The sequence below is a fragment of the Phocoena sinus genome, chromosome 6 (genome assembly GCF_008692025.1).
Source record: "Phocoena sinus isolate mPhoSin1 chromosome 6, mPhoSin1.pri, whole genome shotgun sequence".
NCBI lineage: Eukaryota > Metazoa > Chordata > Mammalia > Artiodactyla > Phocoenidae > Phocoena > Phocoena sinus.
Genome location: NC_045768.1, coordinates 29,839,271 through 29,867,193, shown reverse-complemented (window position 1 = coordinate 29,867,193; position 27,923 = coordinate 29,839,271). Strand labels below are relative to the sequence as shown.

The following is a 27,923-nucleotide window of genomic DNA, read 5'->3' as shown; positions in this document are numbered from 1 at the left end:
AATCTTTTAAATTAAATTTTTTTTTTTGCGGTACGCGGGCCTCTCACTGCTGTGTCCTCTCCCGTTGCGGAGCACAAGCTCCGGACGCGCAGGCCCAGCGGCCATGGCTCATGGGCCGATCCGCTCCGCGGCACGTGGGATCTTCCCAGACCGGGGCACGAACCCATGTCCCCTGCATCGGCAGGCGGACTCTCAACCACTGCGCCACCAGGGAAGCCCTAAATTAAATTTTGATTAACTTATCACTTAATACCCATTTTAAAAGAATTAATTGGAACCTTTTTTTCTGAGGTAGTTTGGACATAGATACGGAAACTAGGGTTTCTTAACCTCAGCACTACTAACATTTTGTACCAGGTAATTTACCTTTTTGGAAGGAAAGGGGCTATCCTGTGCATTTCAGTATGTTTAACAGCATCCTGAACCACTACTAACTAGAACCAGCAGCAAATCCCCTCCCCAAGTTGTGACAAACAATAATATTTCAAGATATTGCCAGATGTCACCTGTGTGCTGAAATAATCTCTTTGGTAAACACTGGGTAATACCTAGTGTAGAAAGGAGAAGAGAATTACTCAGTGTATGTTAACAAAAAGGTGAGAGGGAAGGGGAATGGGAGATAAAAATTACAAAAGAAAAGACATGCTATTTCAAGGAAAATTGAGATATATCAAAAGTAAGGAGAAATAAAATTCAAATGAAACCTGATAGATTAGTTGTCATGAATGTAAGTGGAGTCCGCTGACCCTCTGTGCCAATAAAAGTCAAAGGTTTGGATGAAAGGCTCTGAGGTTTTGGTTTGCATTCTTATCACAGGAATACTTGACATAGAGTCAAATTCCAAAAAGTCGCTGCCAGAATTTCTAATTAAATCTACCTTTCTGACAACACCAGTAGCCCCTCAGATGATTCAAGGGATAGAAAGAAACGTTATAAAAGGGGTCCACTTGAGTATTTGAGTTTTAGATATCAGGATTCTCTCCAGTTGGTGGTATGTTGTAAACAGAAACAATTGCTGAGAGATCCAGTTACAAACTTAGACTATTAGCTACGGGTGGGTGGGTGGGGGGCAACTTAGGCATACTGGGTAAAAACCTCATTTAACAGTGGAAAGAACGAAAGTGAATCATAAAGTGGGTGCTGTGACTTTTCTTTACTGATAAGAGACCACCTGAAGGAAAGTTAAAATATTCTTCATAACTTTCCCCCCAAACATAGCCTGACTCACAGATGCAGATTATTCTCACTGAAATTGTATATAGTCATCCTTCTCTTGAGATTCTACAGCTTTTCTTAAGTGGGCAGTAAGTAAATACAAAGACATAATGGTCTATTTGCAATTACAACTTCAGAATTTCATTGTATGAGGAATTAGGAAAGGTGTGTGATCGGACAAGAGGGCTAGGGAACTTGACCGGAATCCACTTTTTTTCTTTTTTATGGGGAGAATATTGTTTTTATTTCTACTGTTAATTTATTGGAATTGTTTGAAAGAGTGATGAAGATTGTTGGGAAGATAAAGACCCTCTCTAAGGTACTGATACTCCGTATCAGTTTGATTCCTCCAAAAAGCAGACACAATGATGGAAATAGATGTGCAAGTGATTTATTGCGGAAATATCTGTGAATGGCAAATGGGAGGTAAAAGGATAGCAAGAAGAGCCTTTAGACTGATGCAGGTCTAGAAGCTGTGACAAGAAAGGGGAAGGAAGGATGATTGGGCAGGAAGATTCTCAGACTGAAATGGAGTTACAAAAATGTTTCATCTAAGCCTGTGGAGTATCCTCAAATCCAAGTTTCAGTTAGAGCAGTCATGCATCCTACAAGAATGGTCCAATCATTTTCTGGGAATAGCCCAAGGAGAGCATAGCCTCAGTGCACCAATGTGGTGGTGAATCCAGAGCGCTAGAAGCAGGGACTATTAGTATGCACCTTGTAGTAGGCTCTCTTGAAGGAGATCAGAGAAGCACTTTTCCATGGTGGCCACATACCCACTCCTGCAGGTACACTTTCTCTTACTGGCAAGAAACACTGTGGCATTCTAGTAACTTTTAATCAATGGTAAGTGAGGTTATTTTTAATTTTGCTTGACATTTTAAATTATGTGTACTTTTGATATTCTTTAAATGAGCAACTATTAATTTTATGAAAAATAATTATATTTTCTAAAATGGTATTTTTGCACTCAAAATTATTTATAGCTCTCCAGGTATTCTACAAGTTTAAATTATTCCTTTCCTTCCTAAAGTTTTATGTAGGAAACCATTTGCTTAATATTCCAGGGAAAAGTATATATGTAAATATGTAATGTATGCCTGATATAAAATAGGCATTGCTTTCCATTTTCAGTATGGCTGTTTATAGAGCAATAACAATAATTTTAAAAGCTGATATACATGCAGAGTCATATACTGCTTTTGTATTTTATGTATACTTTTAGGTTATCTACTCGATAAAATGTTTCTTGGGATTATGAATTCTTCTATTATACACTAATTATGGTTTACTGTGCAAACTAATTATACAACCATAAGTATATATTTTACATTTAGAATATATTTTGGAGATTGTTATTTTTAGAATATATAATGAAAATAATACCATATCTGAGTTGAAGAAGTTATACTTTTTTAGAGCACTTTTTCATATTGATATATAATATTTTTGAAGCTTTCGTTTATAAATATGTCCTAATAGTCCATAAACACAGAATTGATATTTTATTTGCTGTAAATTTACCTAGCAAAAAAATGCTAATGAACACTTATTATTTTGTTTTTCTACTCAGCAAGCAAAACTTTGTATTACTGTTAGATAATTTCCCATTGTATATTTTCTTACAAACTTCAGTGGAGGCAGACATGTCTATTTTCAGTATAGCAGCTAAAAGAGGGCAGGATTTCTAGACCTGTTACTACTCATTCAGAGTTCAAAAATGTGAACCACCATGGTCAATCAAATGCTCTTAACTGTATCCTTGAATGTGGAATAAGTGAAGGGGTAACTAGAATTTACTCATGATGTAGCAACAATGATGTCCACAGGTGCTGACAGGGTCCTGCAGCTTCTGAAGCATCATAACTAGACTCACTGATAAAACATAATCATTGCATCTTTATTTTCTGTTTACTCATTGACTAAGACTGATATTCTATATCTAAGTATTCAATAGCCTTTCAAATACATTTCTCCTTTTTTTCTTAATGATTCCATCATCACTTTTCTGTTGCATACCAAGGATTCAGATCAAAACCAAAGATGCATAAAGACACCAAATCATCCAGAAAGAACGACAATCCATATTTAGTTGTCAAACTCAGTGGAGAAATAAGGATGTAAATGTTGCATTCAAAGTCTTTGATGGAAATCTGGCAGTTCACGTAAAATAATGCTGAAATGGCTAATTAAATGAGTATCTATGATAACCTAGTATCAAATGTCCATAGAAGTCAAAGCTTTAGGAAAATATATTTATGTTGTAATCATTTAGGATAAAGAATATGAATAATTCAAGGATCATAGGGAAGTATGGGTATCTCTGAATTGAAAATAAAATTACTAACCAGATCGAATATCTAGGGTGAAATTAAAGGGTTTTCTATAAACATACTTAAATTCCCTGATCTCTTTTACCTGCAAAGCTAAAATAGCTAAGAACAAACCTTTAAATTTGATCAGAGGAATTGCCAAATTGTAATTTCAGAAGAATGTAAAACCTTACCTGTTGCTATAAGGAAAAGTCAGCTAAAGTTATGTAAGGAGAATTGAAATGAGGACGTCTGATGACATCAGGACAACCTGAGTTCCCTAATGCCCTATCCAACACTGAGCCTTGCTTGTCCACTGAAGTCTCTTCTCTTTTGTGCATTGAGACTTTCATCCCTGCTTTACAATTTTGCTATTTTCTTGCCTCAGGTCATTTTGTTGCAGAAACAATACAGTTCCACTTGTGCTTCCCTACACTGTCTTCAGAACCATAAATAGTCAGGTCCAAGTGTGTCCTAAGGAGTAAAAAGATAACAAAACAGGTTCTCTAGGAGCATGTGAGATATGAGAGTTCTCTATTAATGCTGGAGAAATATAACTGTAGTCGCACTCATCAAGTTTTCAAAGTTCTATGGATAATGGATTGTTTCATTCTAATAGTTTGTACATAAACAGAGGGTTGTCTCAAAGGTGACCCACACTAAAAACTGTGAGATCCTCAAATGTCCTTGCAATAGTGTAGAAAGAAAAATCAAAATATTTGGGGAGTTAAAAATACTGAGTGAATATAGCTTGTGTTCAGCTTATGCAACCTCTATTTAAAATACACAAGGGGAAAGAAATCAATCACTCAGGGCTTGAGTGGACAACCAGCAACTTTGAAAATTACTTTAGTTATAATGTGAAATCCTATAGTTTAAATGATTGAGTGCTTTAATTTCAATGGGATGGTAATAGATACAGGGTGGAAAAAAACAATCACTGAAATTTTGTTGTCAGAGGCTGTGTGACTCTAGTTACCACACGGGAATAGGGATGATGTAAAAATCATGACCTGACTTAGAGGGAATTTGGATGGTGGATACTTAATCATATATTTCTGTGTTATATTCAATCATGTACCTCATTCCCATATCTGCACATTTTATTCTTTTCTTGATTTGCACTCTTTCTGTAGTCATGAAACCATGTTTGCCTCTTCTACTGCTGTAGTTACAGATTGAAACATTTATGACAAACAATCCTGGTCTCTCATATTACGTGCAGGTACAAGCTTAACAATCCTGGCTTCTTAGCTGGCTGTTCTGAGCCCCCCAACTCCTTCCCCAGGGCTTTTTCTCCTTTGATACAGGACACCACATAGCCCTGTTTGAAATCAGCCTGGTACAACCAAAAATGGGGAGTAGATAAAACTTCATGGGGAAATATTTGATCAATTAGAGACTGAAGTCAGTGGATAAATTCTTTCCCCCGCCTACTCTAATGGCCTACCCTGTGATGGAGTTTATATGGTTTCTTGAAAGACATGATGGAATTAGTCAGCTGGACATCTCAGCAGTCAACTGTAATGTAACCTTGCATAGGCTTTCCTGCCTTTCTCATTTTTCTTTTTTGTCCCTTACACCTACTCATTGAATTATACTCCCTAATAAACTAATAATATACAAACCTCCTGATTCATACTTTGTTTTTTGAGATTATATTAAGAGAGCTGCACAAAAATCAAGATGGGATTCTGGAGCTCCAAATTGGTCTGATGGCACTAAGGATCCCACTGCTGGTAGAAAGTATGAGGCAATAACAATCAACAGCAGTTGTGACAATGGCAGTGATATCAAATTACTAAAGTCGTCCTTTTTGGTTTATTAGAATGAAGTAGATGGAACATAAGAAACAGAAGTATGATGGCTATAACATTAAATGGTACTTGGCAAATTACAGTAATTTTTAGATTGGGGTCATCTTATTTCTTTTAAATCCACTGATAACCTTGAAAACTATAATGATATGGTCAGGGAAGCCAACAACGAATGCAATGCACAGAGACACTGGCAGACACAGGGAAGCCTAGATTCAAAATTATGACTAAGTTCTCATTTTAATGATGCCATATCTGCAAATAAGAGCAATGTTAGAAAACTGTAGGGTCCTGAGAAACAGATGGGGACATCTGGATAGACGAACCTAAGAATACTGTGCCTCCAGACTGCCCTGTGAAAAGAAACCTCCAGGATAACCGTGCAATGAACACACCTGAAGAAAACACCTCATCATAGAAAGTTGATTCTCCTTAAGATCTGCTCTCATTACACTCATGGCCTCTAGGCTGATTATCAAGAACAGGTCTCTTCTCAGCCTATGTGCCAAAGGAATTGTAAAAACCAGGGGTAACACGTATGAAAGTGGATCTTGAGAGTTTTGGTCTGTGAGGACAGAATATAAGATTGGATATGGGCACTCAACTCTCTCAACAAAGGGGAGTCTATTATAATAGTTTGTAGCAATAGATCTTTCTAAAGATTACAATATATAAATATAAAATATTTCCCTGGTTCTTTTCCAAAGGGGCCTGAGGTCATTTTCTATATATATCGTAGGGAAAGGGAGATACTCAGACTTTCTGAGGACCGTTTTATGATATCTGACACTTGAGTCAATTAATGTGAAATATCTTCATCATAATGATAACTACATTTATTGTAAGTCATTTACTTGCTAGACGGAAATAAATAGTACCTTTAATTTTTCAACAAAACTTGTATTTAGGCATCATTGTCTCTACCCTGAGGATCAAGAAATTGAGTCTCAGAGAAACTAAATAACTTTACTAAAAAAATGATACCACTCTAAGCCTCGGAGCCAGATTCAGTGTCCTTAAATCCAAATTGTGTACTCTTTCACTATCATTATGTAATCATATCATGTTAAAATATTATTTTAATATTTTTCGTTATTAAAGAAATACATTCTCCTGATTGAAAATACAAAGAATAAAGAATAGCAAAAGAACACAAAAATCCACTCTTGACTGCATAACTTAACAAGTTATCTATAAGACCACTAGCACTGGGACTTTCCTGGTGGCACAATGGTTAGGAGTCTGCCTGCCAATGCAGGGGTCATGGGTTTGAGCCCTGGTCTGGGAGCATACCACATGCCACGGAGCGACTGGGCCCATGTGCCACCACTACTGAGCCTGCACTCTAGAGACCGTGAGCCGCAACTACTGAGCCCAGTGCCACAACCACATGCCTGGAGCCTGTGCTCCGCAACAAGAGAAGCCACCGCAATGAGAAGCCTGTGCACCACAACAACGAGCAGTCCCAGCTCGCCCCAACTAGAGAAAGCCTGCACACAGCAACGAAGACCCAAAGCAGCCAAAAATAAATTAAAATATTAAAAAAAAAGACCACTAGCATTATGAAATCAAAAAATCTCACAAAAAGCAGCAACAATATCAACAATAACAGTAACAAACGCATCAAGAAGTCTGAGTGTACAATCATAGATACACAAAAAGATGTCTTAATTTCTCATGGGTCGTAAGATGTTTCATTGCCCAAAGCTCACTACTCAATATGCTCTCAAATGTCAGGGAAAATATTATCAATAGGAAGGCAAGTGCCAAAGATTTGGTACCATTTTTTTTATTATCTCAATGTCATAATAAAAGCTGATCACAGTTGTTTCTCATCAAGTTGCATACTATCATACTATCAACTGCAATGAAGAGACTCCCATCTGCAGGATGACCTCCAACCTTCTGGAAAAATTGTTGAATTATATCTACCTGACAAAAATCAAGCCTTAGTTTCCCAATCAAAGATAATTAGATACAGTATCACAATGTGAGAATTTGGGTGGTTGGTAATAGATCTGCTCTGTTTATCCATTTATGTCAAACCAATTGCTTAGTGAATAAGTCAGCATATTGTTGACATCTTCCATACTTTCTAATCATAAAGTATCTTCCTATGTATTTGAGATTATTCTGGCTTAATTTAAATATTAATTTACGTATTTATTTAGAAATTCTGCACAAAGTAACTAAATTCCATTTTGGTGGCCAACATAAAAAAAATGAAAACGAGAAATAAAATGAATATAAATTATTCTAAACTGAAGCTATCATGAATAAACTTAGAAAACTCAGGTTTTTTCTATGCTAAAAATAAAATTCCATGATAGATCATAAGGAAAAAAAGTGATATACAAGGGCTGAAAATGATATATTAAAGCTTATAAAAGCTACTTCTAATGCATTTGTGAGATTGAAACGTCAAATATAAAACTCTTAGAAAAAGAAAAAAAACAGGTGAATCAAGTAACATCCTTCTGGGCTATTTAACAACAATTATTCTACAGCACTATCAGTTATCATCATTATTTTAGCTGAACTGCTTCCTATATTATTTTCCTTCCTTCCTTCCTTCCTTCCTTCCTCCCTCCCTCCCTCCGTCCCTCCCTTCCTACCTTTCTCTCTCTCCCTTTCTTTCTCTCTGCTTCTCTTTCTCTCTCCCCCTCTCCCTTCCTTCCTCCATTTCTCCCTTCCTTCCTGGGACTGTGGAGAAACTTTCTGGACTTTTTAAATTATTATTATTATTTTAACATCTTTATTAGAGTATAATTACTTTACAATGGCATCTTGGTTTTTGCTTTATAACAAAGTGAATCAGCTATACATATACATATATCCCTATATCCCCTCCCTCTTGCATCTCCCTCCGATCCTCCCTATCTCACCCCTCTAGGTGGTCACAAAGCACCAAGCTGATCTCCCTGTGCTATGCGGTTGCTTTCCACTAGCTATCTATTTTACATGTGGTAGTGTACATATGTCCATGCCACTCTCTCACTTCGTCCCAGCTTAACCTTCCCCCTCCCCATGTCCTCAAGTCCATTCTCTACATCTGAGACTTTATTCTTGTCCTGCCCCTGGGTTCTTCAGAATTTTGTTTTTTTTTTTAGATTCCATATATATGTGTTAGCATACGGTATTTGTCTTTCTCTTTCTGACTTACTTCACTCTGTATGACAGACTCTAGGTCCATCCACCTCACTACAAATAACTCAATTTCATTTCTTTTTATGGCTGAGTAATATTCCATTGTATATATGTGCCACATCTTCTTTATCCATTCATCTGTTCATGGACACTTAGGTTGCTTCCATGTCGTGGTTACTGTAAATAGAGCTGCAATGAACATTGTGGTACATGACTCTTTTTGAATTATGGTTTTCTCAGGGTATATGCCCAATAGTGGGATTCCTGGGTCATATGGTAGTTCTATTTTTAGTTTTTTAAGGAACCTCCATACTGTTCTCCATAGTGGCTGTATCAATTTACATTCCCAGCAACAGTGCAAGAGGGTTCTCTTTTCTCCACACTCTCTCCAGCATTTATTGTTTGTAGATTTTTTGGTGATGGCCATTCTGACTAGTGTGAGGTGATACCTCATTGTAGTTTTGATTTGCATTTCTCTAATGATTAGTGATGTTGAACATCCTTTCATGTGTTTGTTGGCAATCTGTATATCTTCTTTGGAGAAATGTCTATTTAGATCTTCTGCCCATTTTTGGATTGGGTTGTTTGTTTTTTTGATATTGAGCTGCATGAGCTACTTATAAATTTTGGAGATTAATCCCTTGTCAGTTGCTTCACTTGCAAATATTTTCTCCCATTCTGAGGGTTGTCTTTTCATCTTGTTTATGGTTTCCTGTGCTGTGTAAAAGCTTTTAAGTTTCATTAGGTCCCATTTGTTTATTTTTGTTTTGATTTCCATTTCTCTAGGAGGTGGGTCAAAAAGGATCCTGCTGTGATTTATGTCACAGAGTGTTCTGCCTATGTTTTCCTCTAAGAGTTTTACAGTGTCTGGCCTTACATTTAGGTCTTTAATCCACTTTGAGTTTATTTTTGTGTATGGTGTTAGGGAGTGTTCTAGTTTCATTCTTTTACATGTAGCTTTCTGGCCTTTTAAATTCAGTTGCTAACTAATCAATCTTTATGAAACATTTCAACACATTAGCTTAAGTTTCCCCCCCCCCTTTTTTTTTCAAGTTAGTATAGTTGCTTTGTCCTATGTTGGGTGTCCCTGTTTACTCTTTGAAAATTTACAGACAATGAAGAAATATTTTTGAAAAGATTTAAACACTGCACCTAAGTATAGAGAGAAAAATAAAAGAGCATCTATTTCCAAGCTTTTCACACCCTGATTTGTTTCCCCAGAATTTAGTAGGCTTTTAAAAATAATTTTTTCTTGTCTTTTAAATTAATATTATTGGAAAGTATAGAAGATATATGCTCCCTGGAGCCAGATTGTATGGACTCGTGTACCAGACTCTTTACTGAATTGTTGTGTCATACTGAGCAAATTTCCTTCATTTTTGTGTCTCCTTCATATATAAAATGTTGATAATAATAGTACCTATATGTTAGGATTGCTGTGAGGATTAAATAACTGAATACATTTAAAACATTCAGGACAGTGACAGGCAATTAGTAAAGGTTCAGTATCATTACCGTTATCATTATATACCTAAGCATATATACTTTTTTTGGTTTTTAATGTCTAAATGAAGGAATAATATTAAACATTTAGCTTTGTTTTTTTATTTTTCAAATATATAATTGCTTGAGGATCTTTCCATGACAGTATGTACATGGGTTTACTGCCTTCTCTTAAATGGTTCCTTGATATTCATAGTATTCATGTATTCCGATTGATTTAATTCAGGGTTTCTCATTGTTGGCACTACTGGCATACTGGGCTGGATAATATTTTGCTGTGGGGGCTGTGCTCTGCATTATAGGATGCCCAGTAGCATCACTGACCTCTCCCCATGAAATGCCAGTAGCTGTCCCCAATGCACATGTGACAATCAAAAATGTTTCCAAAAATTGCCAAATGTTTTTTGAGACACAAAATTATCACTGGATGGAAACCACTGATTTAGCCAATCATCAATTAAGGGAAATTTAGATGGTTTCTAAGTTTTTGCTATTTTCAACAATATTTTGAGCTTCCTTGTAAAGATGTACATTTTTTTTACACATTACTTGGTTTCCTTCTTCCCTTTGTTCCTGGGATTCTGAGAGTTTTAGTGACAGCTCCTCTCGAACACTCTGAATCTCCAGTCAAAAGAAATTTCTATTTGTTTCTAGAAATACTTCTTTTATTTTTCTCTTTTTAAAATTATAACTGTTTTCTCTTCCCTTTTCAACTTTTAAAAATCCAATCAATTTTTCATTCCAGAACTCCAAGAAATATTCTTTGGGCTTGTCCCATTAAATGGAACAAGAATGAGTCCTGAATAATCTTGCTATGTTGGTGAGATGGAAAACCTGGCGAGTATCAGAAAGTTAACGTAGCATAAAAGACCAAGGTTGTTGGATGAGACAGAAGATTATGATCACAGAGCTTTCAAGATGCAAAAAAAAAAAGCATCCCAGGGGTTTCAAATTGTCAGGCAGTGATATCTGGTCTCTGTTTCTTATGTCCATTATGCCAAAGTCCTATCAAGTGTTTTGAGAAGGTCTTCCTTAACAGGGCATCAGTTTTTAAAAAACTGACGGTGAAATAAAGAAATATTTAGCAGTCACAGAGGAAAAAATCAGACGAATATAGGTACATAATCTGGATTTTACTTTTATTAGAGGTATGACCATTACTTTTTTAAATCCTATGAGCCTCAATTCCCTTATGTAATAAAAGAAAATAATACAATCTCAAAGTCCTTGTACAAATTAAATAATACAGTTAAAGTACTTAGCAGAGGATCTGGAGCATACTAAGTATGCAATAAATGTCTCTGTTTCCAGATTCAAAGGCAATCTTTCTAGATGTTCCTGTGACAGGATTTGTCTCTAAAAATCTCTCTAAAATTTACTCAGCAGTGATGTCCAGAGATGCTGACAAGGTCCTGCAGCTTCTGTAGCATCCTAGCTAGACTCTTACTGGTAAAGCATAATTAAACTTTTAAAAAATTTTTCACTCAGCTTATTTACTGATTGATATTCTAACCTAAACTAAGTATTCAACATTTTTTCAAATAAATCTCTTCTTTTTTTATTAATGTTTTCAGCATCACTTTCTGTTGAATACAACCAAAGACCCAAACCAATACTGGTGATGCAACTGATGATGCAATTAACTGCAGTGTGTACACTGCAATTCCTGGTATGTATCATTTTTTTATTCATAAGTGAACATTGGTGCTGAATAAAATCTATGTCCCATGTGAATCTGTTTGGCAACCACATATACAATGTATGTGTGAAATATTCCCCAGTTATCAGATACAACATCTTAAAAACTATGATATGAAATATGTATGTAAATCAAATCCTGAATATGTCAGTCATGTACGAAATAGCTACAGAAAAATATGTGCTCGAGTGAACTAGCAAAACATTAATTACATATATGTATATATGTAAATACATATTAAACTCATTGGGTGTGTAACTAGAAAGATGAATAAAGCTGAAAAGAAAGTAAATGACATGAGAGATAGAAATAAAGATATTATACAAAATTGTTAACAAAATACAAAATGATTAGGAATATAAAATATTATAAGATACTTGGAGGATAGGATGAGAATATTTTACATATTATCTTATGAGACTCTAGGTAGAAAGGAACAGAGCAAATGGAAGACAGAAGATATTCAATATTATTGAATTGAAATAATATTGAAAGAGTGGACTTCTAAAGAGTACTTTTTGGAAGAATTAAAACAATCTCAGACCAAACATCTGTGCTACAAGGTGGAAGGGTACACAGTGAAACTGGTGAAACTGACAGGAAGAGTTGAAACATGGTCTGTGTGAAATCATAAATTATATAATAAGAATTTGTGTGATTAAAAATAGCGAAACTACAGAACAAAAATGACATGTCACATGAGGAGAGAAGTAATAGGAGACCATGTATTTTAAAGCCCTTGTATTTTTCAGGAGACAAGGTACCAATTTACTTTAGACTTCATTAAGAATTGGAAAATAACATTAAGAGTAACTATTGTAAAAAAAAAAAAAACTGGATTAGAATATTTATTATAACTCACACCTATATAAAGAAACAAGTAGAGTGAGAAAACAAATAAAAATGGAATTTAAAAAAGATAAAAAGGATCTAGCACCATAAACAAAAATAATCCAATACCATACACAAAAACTCAAAATGGATCAAAGACCTAAATGTAAGGCTGGACACTACAAAACTCTTAAAGGAAAATATAGGAGTAGAACACCTCTGACATAAATCTCAGTGATATCTTTTTGGATCCACCTTCTAGAGTAATGAAAATAAAAACAAAAATAAATAAATGAGACCTAAGTAAATTTAAAAGCTTCTGCACAGCAAAGGAAACCATAAACAAAAGGAAAAGATTATCCACAGAATGGGAGAAGATATTTGCAAATGAAGCAACCAACAAGGGATTAATCTCCAAAATATAAAAACAGCTCATGCAACTCTATGTCAAAAAAACAAACAATGCAATCAAAAAATCGGCAGAAGATCTAAATAGACATTTCTCCAAACAAGACATACAGATGGCCAAAAAGCACATGAATAGATGCTCAACATCAGTAATTATCAGAGAAATGCAACTCAAAACTACAAGGAGGTATCACCTCACACCAGTCAGAATGGCCATCATCAAAAAGTCTACAAACAATAAATGCTGGAGAAGGTGTGGAGAAAAGGGAACCCTCCTACATTGTTGGTGGAAATGTAATTGGTACAACCACTATGGAGCACAGTATGGAGGTTACTTAAAAAAAATTAAAAATAGTTACCATATGATCCAGTAACCACATTCCTGGGCATATATCCAGCAAAAACCATAATCCAAAAGGATATATGCACCCCAATTTTCATTGCATTACTATTTACAGCAGTCAAGAGAGGAAGCAACCTAAATGTTCATTGACAGAGGAATGGATATATATATACATTGGAATATTACTCAGCCATAAAAAAGAATGAAATAATGCTGTTTGCAGCAATATGGATGGACCTAGAGAATATCACACTAAGTGAAGTCAGATAAAGACAAATATCATATGATATCACTCATATGTGAAAACTAATTTTTTTAAAAAAGAAAACAAATGGACTTACAAAACAGAAATAAACTTACAGATATCAAAAACAAACACGTTATCAAAGGGGAAATGTGGCAGGGAGGGATAAATCAGAAGCTTGGGATGAACACACACACACACACACTACTATATATAAGATAAATAACCAACAAGGACCTACTGTATAGCACAGGAAATCTACTCAGTGTTCTGTGATAACCTATATGAGAAAAGAATCTAAAAAAGAATGAATGTATGTACATGTATAACTGATTCATTCTGTTGTACACCTGAAACTAACACAACATTGTAAATCAACTATACTCCAATAAAAAAAAGGAGATAAAAAATATATTGGACAATTGAAAAAGTAACTCTAAATATATCATAGTATTTCAAACTGAATGATAATAAAAATACTAAACTTTAAACTCACAGGAGACATCTAAAGCAACACTTAAAGTATACCATTAAATGCTTAGATCACAAGGTAGGGAATACTGAAAAGCATACACATTTAGCTTAAAAGTTGTTAAAATTATACTTATCCAATCAATATAAAAGGAAAATATTAAGAAAAACTAGACTATTCACTAAGATACAAATATAGTATAAGGTTAATACCTGGAGACAAAAAGTAGTCCTATAAAACAGACAAATAAATAATTCTCTGATGAGAATAAGAAGGAAATCTACAAACTAATTACATTAGAAATTAAACTTATAAAACAGAACTGTAAAAATTTTACCAAGTCGTGAAAATTTAGGTGAAATGAAAACATTCCTAGAAAATACAACTTACCAAAACTGTCTCAAAAAAAATAGAAAGTATGAATAATACTATAATTATAAATTGATTTTTTAGATACAAATCTTCTATCAAAAGAAAACCTACACTCTGTTTTACAAGCTCCACCAAACTTTCATGAAGTAGATAACACCAAACATACACACTTTTTCAACAAATACACAAAAGAAGAAATGTTCCAAAAACGATTTGAGGCTAATAAAACATGAGTGTACCTGTGTGCATACACACCTGTGTGTGTAAAATGCCAACAATCTAGGAGAGACATAAATTACAGCTCAATTTCACATATTAACTGAAATATCAGTGTCCCAAGTGAAATAATAAACTAATGAAATAATAAACTATTATAGATTATTTACAAAATGGAAAATAAATGTGAATAATAATGATGAAAATGGCTAATCATGAGCTTAAATAATGCTCTGCTCAAACGCTATTCTTAATTATTTGCATATATTAACTAACAATTCTTACAATGACATTATAATGTAGGTCCTTTAATTACCATAATTTCACTTATTTTCAGGAAATCAGATCAGGTTTAAACATACATTCATATTCAAACCCAAAGAAAAAAAAAAGTTTAAAAATATGTGCTAAAACTATATATGAATTCATCCTTTGTATATATAATAAAAATTCTAAATAAATATTTTGATTGAAGGGGTTGATCTGAGAGGAATTCACAGATGTTTTAAAAATATTAGCATGACCATGAGATTTTGCTTTATTTTACCACACAGCCATGTCATACATACATGCACGCATACACACATATGTAGTATATATGCATGCATCCATACACATATGTGCATATACGTGTGTAGATATATACATGTTGTGCATGTGTGTGTCTGTGTCTGTGTGTTTATATATATATATATATGAGGGGTATGCTTATGCACATTTATAACTGTACCAATATCCATCTATGTATCTATCTATCCATCTACCCAGCTATTTATGTAATATTAGGAAAAAAGTTAAAAATTTGACCCTCTATTTTTAAGTTATTTGACAAGTGAGAAGGTGTTTTTAGAGCTTTGACATCTTGAATTAGAGGTATACAGTGTGACTTCCACAAAACCACACACACAAAAAAGCTATGAAAACAGAAAACAAGACACTTTAAAAATTACATCCCACTAGCATATATTAGCACGTTTTGTAGCCAAGGAGTGAAGTCTCTTTAATGATATGGAATGATAATGAATAATAATTTAAAGGTGAAAAAGCAGATGCAAAGTAATTTATAACAGAAGATGTGATAATAAATAATTGCAAACAGTTAAAATCATCACATTTTAAATTTAAATTCATGTTTGGCAATTGTGAAGAAAGGATTAACATACTTGATGTGTTTTCTCAGAAATCAAAGGAACAGTAAATTTTATAATTATGATAGATACAAGGGAAAGAAAATGAGTATCTGTTTAGTTTGACTCACACTGTTGCAACTGACAGATAATCTGTCTCAAACAAATTAATGCAAACAGGTATATCTATTTTTTCACATAACTGAAAAGTATAAGATCATCCAACAGACCTCTACATTATACATTATATTACTGAAGAAACATTAAAAGCAATCCTATTAAAATCAAGTACAAACTATGGATTTTGACATTGATTTTTACATTTCTACTTTGCCCCTAGCAAATGAAATAGAACAAGATATTTTTAAAAGATTAAAATATTGAGAAGAAAAATAGTCATTTTTTACAGATAAAATTATTTCTTAAAATACCCAATGGAAGCAATTAAGAAGTTTATGATAGTAAGAAATTTAGGTAGGAAAACAGACAAAAGAAAAAGTAGTTTGTAAAAACCACTACTTTGTCTACAGGCCGGCATTAAATGATGTATGTTTAAGTACAACTTTGGTGAATCAGCACTGTTGTGGTTATATTTCAAATTAAACTTTTTCTCTTTTCAAAAGATTGAGTGTGATGGTTGATCAATACCATCAATATCAGTGTCAATACCATCTTATCTCTCCAGCTTGGAAAATATATCCATAAATTATTTGGCAAAACTTTCAGTCTTTCAGATACAAAATGACCTGCAAATGTTTTTAAAGTAAGCTATATGTAAGCATACATGTATATATGAATGTTTGTGACATTATTAGAAATCATGTTGTTGTTTAACTTGTCTTTTTTGTTATTGTTATCAAAATGAGTATTTTTTATGTATAAATTCTGTTTGTGTTCTTTCAGATTATTCAAATATCAAAAGAAACATTCGTCCACTAAATTGCCTGTGTAATATGAGAATGTATTAGTACAAAGTAATAAAATATATACTGCATTAAAAAAAAATATATATATATATAAAATAGATATACCTCTAATAACAATCATATTAGATACAAAGATATCTGCTCATTTATAGACACCACACATGCACAGTCACAGGTGCAGATATACATATTTGCATTTGTGTACATATATACACACATGGGTACATATATATGCATTCAGATATGCACATATATGTTCGCATGTCTCTATGTGTGTATATAATATACATATGCACACTTTTATTGTATATATAATTATACATACACAAAGATATCAGGAGACACATTCATCTACATATACATGCATACATGTGTACATATACAAATATGTATAGAAACAAGTATATGTATACTTGTCTGTGTATGTATGCATATGAATGTACATATATACACTGAGATATACACACAATTCATGCATATGTATATATTTCCATATATATGCACATACACATACTATGCATATACATACCATGAAATGAAATTACACATATAGTTTCATAACAGCTATCTTGTTGGAAAATACATATATGACTATGTATATTTTGAACTCTTTCCAGGGCCATGAATATGTCTCCTTGATATCATTTAAATGGCTACTTGTATTATATACTTGTCTAATAATTTATATAATTAAATTTCTATTTTTTAGAATCTATGTTTCTTCTAGTTTTCTACTACAGTATGTGATTTCTTTAAAAGGCTGGGCCCTGCAGTCACATTACATGGAACATCAGTGTTAGTGTTAGTGGTTGTTGTTCTTATAATAACAATGCCCTCAGGATTTAATGAGTAGAATAAGCAAAACCCACAGTGGCTTGTATTTAGTAAACACACAGTAATTTTATGTATTATAACTACTTTTGTTATACAAGAATATGTATATATATTACTATGTATAAATATATAGCATATTAATATAAATATATACATTTGCCCTTGTTATTTATCATTACCCTACAATATATTTTTTTAAAATATATTCTTTTTAAATTAATTAATTTTTGTTTATTTATTTATTTTTGGCTGCATTGGGTCTTCATTGCTGCGCGTGGGCTTTCTCTCTAGTTGTGGTGAGCAGAAGCTACCCTTTGTTGCAGTGCACGGGCTTCTCATTGCGGTGGCTTCTTTGTTGCAGAGCATGGGCTCTAGGCACGCGGGCTTCTGTAGTTGTAGCACACAGGCTTAATAGTTGTGGCTCGCAGGCTCTAGAGCACAGGCTCAGTAGTTGTGGCACACGGGCATACTTGTCCCGTGGCATGCGGGATCTTCCTGGACCAGGGCTCGAACCCATGTCCCCTGCTTTGGCAGGCAGATTCTTAATCACTGCCACCAGGGAAGTCCCTACAATATATTTCTAAAAGTAAAGTTTGAAGAGCTAAGATAATTTAACACTTTGATAGATATCGCCAAATTTTCTTCCAGAAAAATTGTACTAATTTATAATTCTATTCAAGAATAACTGCCCATTCATTTATGTGCATCCTTATTTTTCTTTATTTTTTCCTTAATTCTTTTTCTTTAGCATAAATTGAAAGACATATCATCTTTCTCTTTAGAAAGACTTAAGAGTAGAAAAACTTTAACTTTACCCAAATGCAAAATGATTCCAAGCAAAATGCCAGGAAGCCAATAGGCAAGATTAAATCTTAAATGGTAACTGTGTAAGACCTTGTACTCTGTATGTGGTATTCTTTGTTTACTTGGCTTACTTTTCCTCTGTATCATTTCCTTAAAGTAATGGGACTAAATATCATATTTCTGAACTTCTATGAACCCACCAGAATACTGTTTTTTTTTTTCCTAATTCATCCTAATTTCAGCATCCTCAATTTAAAATCCCAATGCAAGAAGCACCAATCTGCTAAACATGGTTGTTTTCCTGCTGATTCTGTTCTGTTTCCTTTACCTCCTAAGAAGAATGACAATGAGGTTTCCTTATGCTGCATTAGGGTATCCGTATATAAGAAATTAAGTCTCTATGAGAAATCTGTACATTATCACCATGGCATGCTATAGAAGAGAAAGAAGACAAGAAGCTGTCCATCCTCAGCTAAGTAAACAGTAAGAATACAGTTAAAGGGGAATAATCATGAGTGTTTTCACAAAATTAAGTAGAAGTATTTGAATTACATAGTAGCAGTGGATTTTAATAACTCTTCTGTGCTAGCAATGTGATTAAGTTTCAGAGAATGAAAAACAAAGAACACTGAAAAAGAACAGCCAGACTTTGGTTAAGATTTCAGGAAGGACAGGAGTTGATAAACCCAGGACCCTGGGAAATGTTTGTCTTCTGTCATGAAAAATCAAATGGTGATTTATTACCTCAAAACAAAGGATCTTATATATTGATTACAGGTAAAAACTGAGCAAAGCATGTATGAATGCAGCTTCCTGGAGTCAAAATTAAGATGTATAAATGAAAATAATTTTATAGAAAATGGTGATTTATTTTAATTTACTAATTATTTTAATAAGATCAAGTTTCTCATCTAAGAGACTTAGAATAGCTAACCTTGAGAGATTAAAATGGTTAAATGAAATAAACTATGTAAAGGGTCTAGCACAGAACAAATGATGTTTTCTTTTTAAATGTTTTCTCTTACTCAATTTTCCAAATAAACAAGTAAAATCTTGACAGTGTATAATTACTTTACTGTGGGCAAATGAAGAATTGAAAATTTTGATGGATACATCATGGGCCTATTCAGTGAATCATTTTTGAAAAAATGTTTTCTAACAAATGGCATCAATTCATATAACTCAAGTATTGCCTTTAGGCTTAAACTGATTAGGACTGAGGCAATGCTATGAATAATGACTTAGTAACTTTCAGTATGTAAAATATAAAGAATTCTACTGCTTTCCTAATCCTCACATTTTTCTTCCACACAACTAGAATTTGTTTTACAAAAAGCCCAGCTCTCCAATAGATATTTACCTGTATTGTTTCATATAATTTTACATCAGTTCTATGATATATACACACTATTTCTTATGATCCTCGTTTGACGAATAGGACAACTGAGTCAGAGAAAATTTATATAATACTGTATACACAGAGTTACATAGAGCAATTAAGAAGAGTAATTAAAGTTAGGTCTGTCTGACTCCAGAGACCAAGTCCCTATATGATAACATACTCCTCATATATGAACACTCAAGAGCTGCATGATCTTTAGAACCTGTCAAATTCAACCTTCATCTCATATAACTCAGAACAGTTTCTTTAGTACACCATCATCTGTTTTTCATTGAATTCCTCTTAAAATATTTTTAAACAAGTCATCTCTTAGATTATAAACTTCCTCGTCTATAATCTGCTTGTAACCTGGAGATTTAATTTTTTTCATTTTTTAAAGTAGTATTTAGTTTTCCTCATTGATACTGCAGGGAGAGGTAACAATAATGGAGATGCAGCTTGATCTAGTTGATAGCCTCTTTAGAAAACAGAAAGCGCTCCTTTCATATTCAAATGCAACACTTTATGTACAGCTTGCACAGTAATAAAAGCATTTCATTGAACATTTTAAATTGCAGACTGTGCCTCAATGAAAATGCTACGATGAGCTAAGGTTCCCTGATAATCTTACTTATATCTTGGGTTGATATAACCAGTTTATCAATAGAACTGTACAGACATAAAACGTTTCTTGTACTTTAAAATTAAAGAAATTTAAAACATTCTCTCCACATTTTCAGGAAATGATGACTCTCTTTTACCATACATATAATTTTAAATTAAAAAAAACGATTTTTATCATTTCCTTTGGGTAAACATATGATGAAACAGTATGTCTAGAATTAGAATTATTTTTCCTGGAAGTTTTTGTGGTATAAATTTCATAGGCTTTTGAGTCAAACAGAATTGGGTTTAGCTATTAGCTCTGTCTTTAGCTACTTTTGCAAATTAGAGCAATTTTTTGGTATTCAATTTATTTAAACTAAAAAAAACAAACAAACACAAAAAACAACACCAAGAACAGTTCACCCATTTCTCACAGACCCCACCTTTTGTCTCTCCCAACCAAAAACCTGTTCTCTGTATCTATGAGCTTAGTTTATGTATATAACTATATATAACATATATAGCTGTATATATGTACATACAATTTCTTTATCCATTCACCCATTCATGGACACTTAGGTTTTTTTCCATGTCTTGGCTATTGTAAATAGTGCTACAGTGAACACAGGGGTGCATATATCTTTTTGAATTAGTGTTTTTGTTTTCTTTGGATAGACACCCAGAAGTGGAATTGCTGGAGCATATGGCAGTTATATTTTTAATTTTTTGAAGAACCTCCATACCATTTTCTATAGTGGCTACACTAATTTACAGCCTCACCAACGGCGCACGAGGGTTCCCTTTTCTCCACATCCTCACTAACACTTGCTACTTCTAGTTTTCTTGATAATAGTCATTCTAAAAGGTGTGAGGGGTTATCTCATTGTGGTTTTGATTTTCACTTCCCTGAGGATTAATAATGTAGATTATCTTGTCATGTATTTGTTGGCCATCTGTATTATCTTCTTTGGAAAAATGTCTATTCAGATATTCTGTTCAGTTTTTAATTGATTGTTTTTTCTGTTATTGAGCTGTATGAGTTCTTTATATATTTTGGATATTAACCCCTCATCAGATATATAATTTGCAAATATTTTCTCCCATTCAGTAGGTTGCCTTTTCACTTTCTTGATGGTTTTCTTTGCTGTACAGAAGCTTTCTGGGGTCTCTTTTATAAGGGCACTAAATTCATTCATGAGGGATATGCCCTCATGACCTAATCATCTCCCAAAGACCCACCTACAAGTATCACCACACTGGGGATTAGCTTTCAACATATGAATCTGGGGAAGGGGGGAAGACACATTCAGACTATAGCATTCTGTCTCTGCCCCTCCAGATTCATGTCCTCCTTGCATGCAGTAAGACAAGTGTTGACCAATATTCTAGAACTGTTTAGAGGATGGGGAAACTGTGGACAAATTACTCTGGGAACCTATGTAAATATCTGGAGAGATTGGATTTGTACATGAGATCACATTGTTAGTGGAGAATAATTCCTTACTATTGGGATTTGATGAGTATAAGAACTAAATATGGACACACACATCCCTGTATGTAATATAAAAATGATAGATTCTGTTATGTTAATCTGAAGAGGCAAATTGCAAACTCTATCTCCTTTGTGGAGAGCGGCAGCTCAAATTTTTGTTCAGTTTTTGATAATTTGGATTTTGCCCCACGCATTCATGGCTCAGGTTTCAGCGGATATTTTTTTTTTTTTTTTTTTTTTTAAATTAATCAATTAATTTATTTATGGTTGCGTTGGGTCTTTATTGCTGTGCGCAGGCTTTCTCTAGTTGCGGCAAGTAAGGGCTATTCTTTGATGCGGTGCTCAGGCTTCTCATTGTGGTGGCTTGTCGACACGGAGCACGGGCTCGAGGCATGTGGGCTTCAGTAGTTGTGGCTCGAGGGTCTAGAGCGCAGGCTCAGTAGTTGTGGCGCACAGGCTCAGTTCCTCCGCGGCATGTGGGATCTTCTCGGACGAGGGCTCAAACCCGTGTCTCCTGCATCGGCAGGCGGACTCCCAACCACTGCGCCACCAGGGAAGCCCTCAGCGGATATTTAAACAGAGTTTATTCATAGGAATCTGGGTTCCCTCACTCTTGTGCTCTCTCTTTTTTCTAGAATTTCCTGCCCCAATATTCAACAGCTTTAGTTTCCCTGAATTCTACCCTCTGTGTCTTCAAGCCACTAAAACTGCAGGTTTTCTTTGGAATTTTAGCTGTCTCACATGGCACAAATAGGGACTTATTCTTAGGCTAAAATCCTGAAGCCTACCCAAGGCTGTTTTCTTTTTCCTTTCAATTGTCAACTCTCTTCCAGTTTCTGCCTGCTCTTGTACATTTTCCAGTGCCTTCAAGTATGTTTTATGTTTTGGTTTTTAGAATTTATGGTTATTACCTTGAGAGGACTGATCTGATAGGATTCTCTCAGCCATAATGGAAGTGGAACCTTAGATTACTGTTTTAATATTAAAATATATTTACTATTCTACATGATGATAATTGTACTTTGTCACGCATCATTTGAGAAAGTGCATAAAGTTAATGGTTGTGTGAGTTGTACAATTAACAAATGTTTGGATGTATATAATCACAATATATGTATACACTTTAAAAATAGTATGCCTGGGATTTATTTTTTGTTTTACCCAAACGAATCTGGTACCTCACAGGTGTCTTTAGATAACATACTGGAAAATACTCACTCAACTGATATCCTGATTCTCTTTCCATAGTAAAACCTAACAGTACTTTGAATTGTTGCTTGCTGTCCTTCACCCTCTTTGTGATTCTTATCATTTTAAAGGAGGAGAAGAGAAAAAAGGCAGGAAACTGTCTATTTTGTCAGGATTTACTCTTAGTACAATAAAACTGGCATATTTGGTGCTATAACAATCAACACTGGGGAATCTTTCTTCTTGATATATCTATTGTTTCTTTTTGTCATCAAACTGCATTTAAATTAGAGACCAATTTTACCTTTAATTATATTAATATATTACTACATTTACATTTTGAGTGGCATTTGGCATTCAGTGTTTCTATTGTTTATTTTAGCCTTTATTGCTATTTTATATACTGAACAGCTAAAGTTTTAGTCATTTTAATAACAAATTTATTATATACAGTCAGTTTAAATACATATAAACTTTATGTCTGACTGGATAATTGTGGCAACTTTTTTTTTTTTTTTTTACAGTCTCAGCCATAAAACATGTGGAAATAACATACTATTTTATAAAATCTTGTCACCACAACTAGAGCACTTGGTAGAAAATCTGGCCTGTTTTCCAGTATTACCATAATTCTATAAAATCCCTCTAAGGAATAAAAATTACAAGCTTTTGAGCCTGAAAGATTTGAGTTTGAAATACGGTTTTGCCATTAACAAGATTTTTTACTTTCTGGACATTATTAATCTTCTGAAGTTGAGGGAAATGTATCCAATATTTATTGAGGTGTTACAGTGTGCTAGCGTTTTTATACTATTCTGTTTGATTGTCAAAACAAATACAAAGGGCTTCCCCGGTAGCGCAGTGGTTGAGAATCTGCCTGCCAATGCAGGGGACACGGGTTTGAGCCCTGGTAGGGGAAGATCCCACATGCCGCGGAGCAACTGGGCCCGTGAGTCACAACTACTGAGCCTGTGCGCCTGGAGCCTGTGCTCCGCAACAAGAGAGGCTGCAATAGTGAGAGGCCCATGCACCGTGATGAAGAGTGGCCCCTGCTTGCCGCAACTAGAGAAAGCCCTTGCACAGAAACGAAGATCCAACACAGCCAAAAATAAATAAATAATTTTAAAAAACAAGAAACAAATACAAATGTATACTTAACTGAACTTAAGAATCATTAAATTATCTGTTCTAACTTACAAATATCATATATGCAGAAGCTGAACAATGAATTCAATTAGTTCTCTCCAAAATAAATACCATTTTGATATACACCATATCATTTTGAGAACCTCAGTTGCCATATGTGTAAGATGGATAAAGTAATTACTACTAAGAGAATACTATAAGAATTAAAATAATTTTATTGTAAAAATGTATGGGAGATTGTCCAGTGATTTCAGATGCTTATTGTCTTGTTGTTGTTCCAGTTGCCCCTATGTCAGTAAATAAAGAATTATCGATAATCAGATAAAACTTTTGTAGGTCAGGTAAAGAAAAAGAGAAAAAAAGAAAAATACTATACCAGATTTCCACAGAACCAGTAATTCTCTCTTTTTGTTAAGTTTTAAGTCAAATTACCAGAAATTTGGGAGGAAAATGCACATTCTACTTTAAAAATACTTAGTAAAATTGTAAATATAATATGTATGATGTATTTGTATTCTGTTATTGCTAGTGACAAGGCAATAAAACCTGGAAATTGAGATGTGGTATCCTAAGGATTACTCTTGGTTGACTGAGGAAGAAAGTTTAAAGATGCAAGCATGAGAAGTAGTTGGAAAATTACTGTAAGCACATAACTATTACTGCTGTTATATTATCATGTTTTGGTTCATTGAGGAAAAAAATTGCCTAATGATTATCCCAAGGAGCAAAAGAGATAGTGAAACAATGTTGGGCTGATTTGTTCCCCATTCTGCTACACAAATCCCTGGATCCAAGTCTGGAGTAGAATTTCAGGTAGAGTTGTAGACAGAAGCACTTGAAGTCCTGAGTGGCTACAACTCGTAAGAGTATGATTTGCTTTGTAACAATAGAGCACAGAGTCTAAGATGATGTGCAATAGCACACATGACAGGAAAGAGGCAGGCTCATTACAAAGAGGTTGTCAGTGCTATCTCCGGGATTTACTGGGTTTGTTTTTTTTCCCTAAATTGGTTTATTTCTTAAATCCCAGATGTGTTATCCTCCTGGTTTTTCAGCTTTATTGAGATACAACTGACAAATAAAATTGTAAGATATTTAAAGTGTACAACATGATAATTAGATACATATATACACTGTGAAAGCATTCCTCCCACTGAGTCAACAACATATCCATCACCTCTGGGATTTACTTTTTTTTTTTTTTTTTTTTTTTTTTGCGGTACGCGGGCCTCTCACTGTTGTGGCCTCTCCCGTTGCGGAGCAACAGGCTCCGGACGCGCAGGCTCAGTGGCCATGGCTCACGGGCCCAGCCGCTCCGCGGCATGTGGGATCCTCCCACACCGGGGCACGAACCCGTGTCCCCTGCATCGGCAGGCGGACTCTCAACCACTGCGCCACCAGGGAAGCCCTGGGATTTACTTTTGATATGGAAACTGAGAGACAGCAGAGAATGAAGTGAATTAAGTCTTTATTGGTCAACTCAAACCACACGTAAGTTTGAGAATTCTGTATGGAAGATTTTCAACTTGAATCTGGCTTTTCTTTAATCCAATCCCATATCTTGTGTGTAGTTCTGGCTAGTGACAGAAACAGCATGGAGGCACATGTGCATTCCCCAAACATCTCTTTTGATTTAAAGGAAATCATCTGAAAATTGACCATTCAGCCATTTTAAGACAGTCATAAAACCTGTGTTTTTAAAATCTAGTCAGTCTAACTTTAACTCCAAAGGCTAAATCTCTCTCTCTTTTTAGTATACTTTTCTGAAGTAATATTAAAAAGTTACAAACATAAAAATACAAAAAAGGTACAACCCATAAGCTTTCAGCTCATCAAAGTTTTACATAGTAAATACATCCATGTAACCCCTATCCAAATGAAAAACCAGAATATTATGAGCTCCACATAAGCCCCTTTCATGCCCCAATCCACACACTACCCCTACCTCAAAGTAACCACTATCTTTACTTCAACACTGAAGAATAAACTGGGTGATTTTATAATTCATGTAAATAGTATCATAGTATTGCCTCTATTGTGTTAGGCTTATTTAACTTAACTTTATGTTTAAGATTCATGCCATTGTGTGAAGTAGTATTTTTGTTTCTAAAAATTTTTCCATTGAGTGAATATACCATGATTTCTTTATCCATCCACTATTGCTGAACATCTGGTTTGTTATAAGTTTTTGTTGATTAGAAAGGTACTGTTAATAACCTTTAAAAGTCTGGATTTGGATATACATATGTGCACATTTTTGTTAGGTCTCTCAGTAGAAGTGGATTTTTTGACTTACAGGATACCTAAATCTATAAATTTATACTAGCAAGTTACCTACCTACCTATCAATCACCAGCAAATAGTTTCTAAACTTGTTAGAACTTAACTCCCACCAGCATAGAATGAGAGTTCCCAATACTCTAGAGCATCACCGACTTATGTTACGCAGATATTCCTGCATATTCTCAGTGGTTTATGATAACTAACTCCTACTTTTCTTGCTCACAGGATCAGCTGTAAGGCTCTGCTTCAGGCTGAAGGTCTGACTGAGGTTTGCTTCATATGTTTTCATTGTCCTTGGACCAAGACATGTTCTTTTCGTAACAGTTAAAAGGACCACAAAAGGAACAAGAAGGAACCTTGCACCCTCTTAAGCCTCTTGCCCAGAATTGGCAGTGTTACTTCTGCCCACATTCTGTCAGCAAAATCAAGTCACGTGGGCAAGTCAAACATCAATTGACTGAAGTGGCCAAAATGGTGGAGTAGAAAGACCCTGAGCTCACCTCCTCTCACGAGGACTCCAAAATCGCAACTGTCTGCAGAATAACCATCAATGAAAAAGACTGAAACCTATCAGAAAAGACCTTCTACAATAAAAGACATAAGGAACCACAACAAGATGGGTAGGAGGGGCAGACTGGCAATATAATCAAATCCCATTACCCCTGGGGGTGGGCAACCCACAAACTAGAGAAAAATTATATCACAGAGGTTCTTCCCAAAAAGTGAGAGTTTGGAGCCCCACAACATATTCCCCAGCCTGAGGGTCCAGCACAGGGAAGTAGAGCCCCCAGAACATTTGGCTTTGAAGGCCAGTGGGGCTTAATCTCAGCAGTCCCACAGGACTGGGGGATATAGACTCCACTCTTAAAGGGCATGTACAAAATCTCATGTGCACCAGGACACAGGGAAAAAGCAGTCATTTGATAGGAGCATGGGCCAGACATAATTGCTGGTCTTACAGAGTCTCCTGGAGAGGCAGAGGGTGGCAGCAGCTAACCCTGGTGACATGGATACTGCTTTCAGACATATTCGGGAACATTCAGCTGCATGAACACTGCTGCTGCTGGCAGCTGACATCTTGGCTCATTACCACCAAGACCTGGCCCCACCAAACAGCCTCTAGGCACCCATGTTGGGACACCTTAGGCCAAACAAATAACTGAGAGGGAACACAGTCCCACCCATCAGCAGACAGGTTGCCTAAAGTCTTCCTGGGCCCATGGCAACAACTAGACCCACCCTGGACATGGTCCTGCCCACCAGAGGGCCAAGACTCAGCTCCTCCTACCAGTGGGCAGGCACTGTCTCCTCTTTCCAGGAAGTGTGCACAAGCCTCCAGACCAACCTCACCCACCAGAGGCCAGACACCAGAAGCAAGATAACTATGATCCCATAGCCTGTGGAACAAGTCCACCAACATAGGTCAGACCCTACCCTGGGACCAGCTGGGCCCTTGCCCTGCCCACTAGCAGGCCAACACAACCTTCAGAACACCCTGGACTCAATGCCCAATTGTGTCAGGAACCAGGTCCCCAATGCCAACAATCTGAAATGAGC

General features: G+C 35.1%; 1 pseudogene; it reads right to left on the bottom strand.

Annotated features, from left to right (window-relative positions):
- Window positions 1-27,443, bottom strand: part of LOC116754975 — a 60,062-nt pseudogene extending 32,619 nt beyond the window's left edge.
- Window positions 27,444-27,923: the final 480 nt, after the last annotated feature.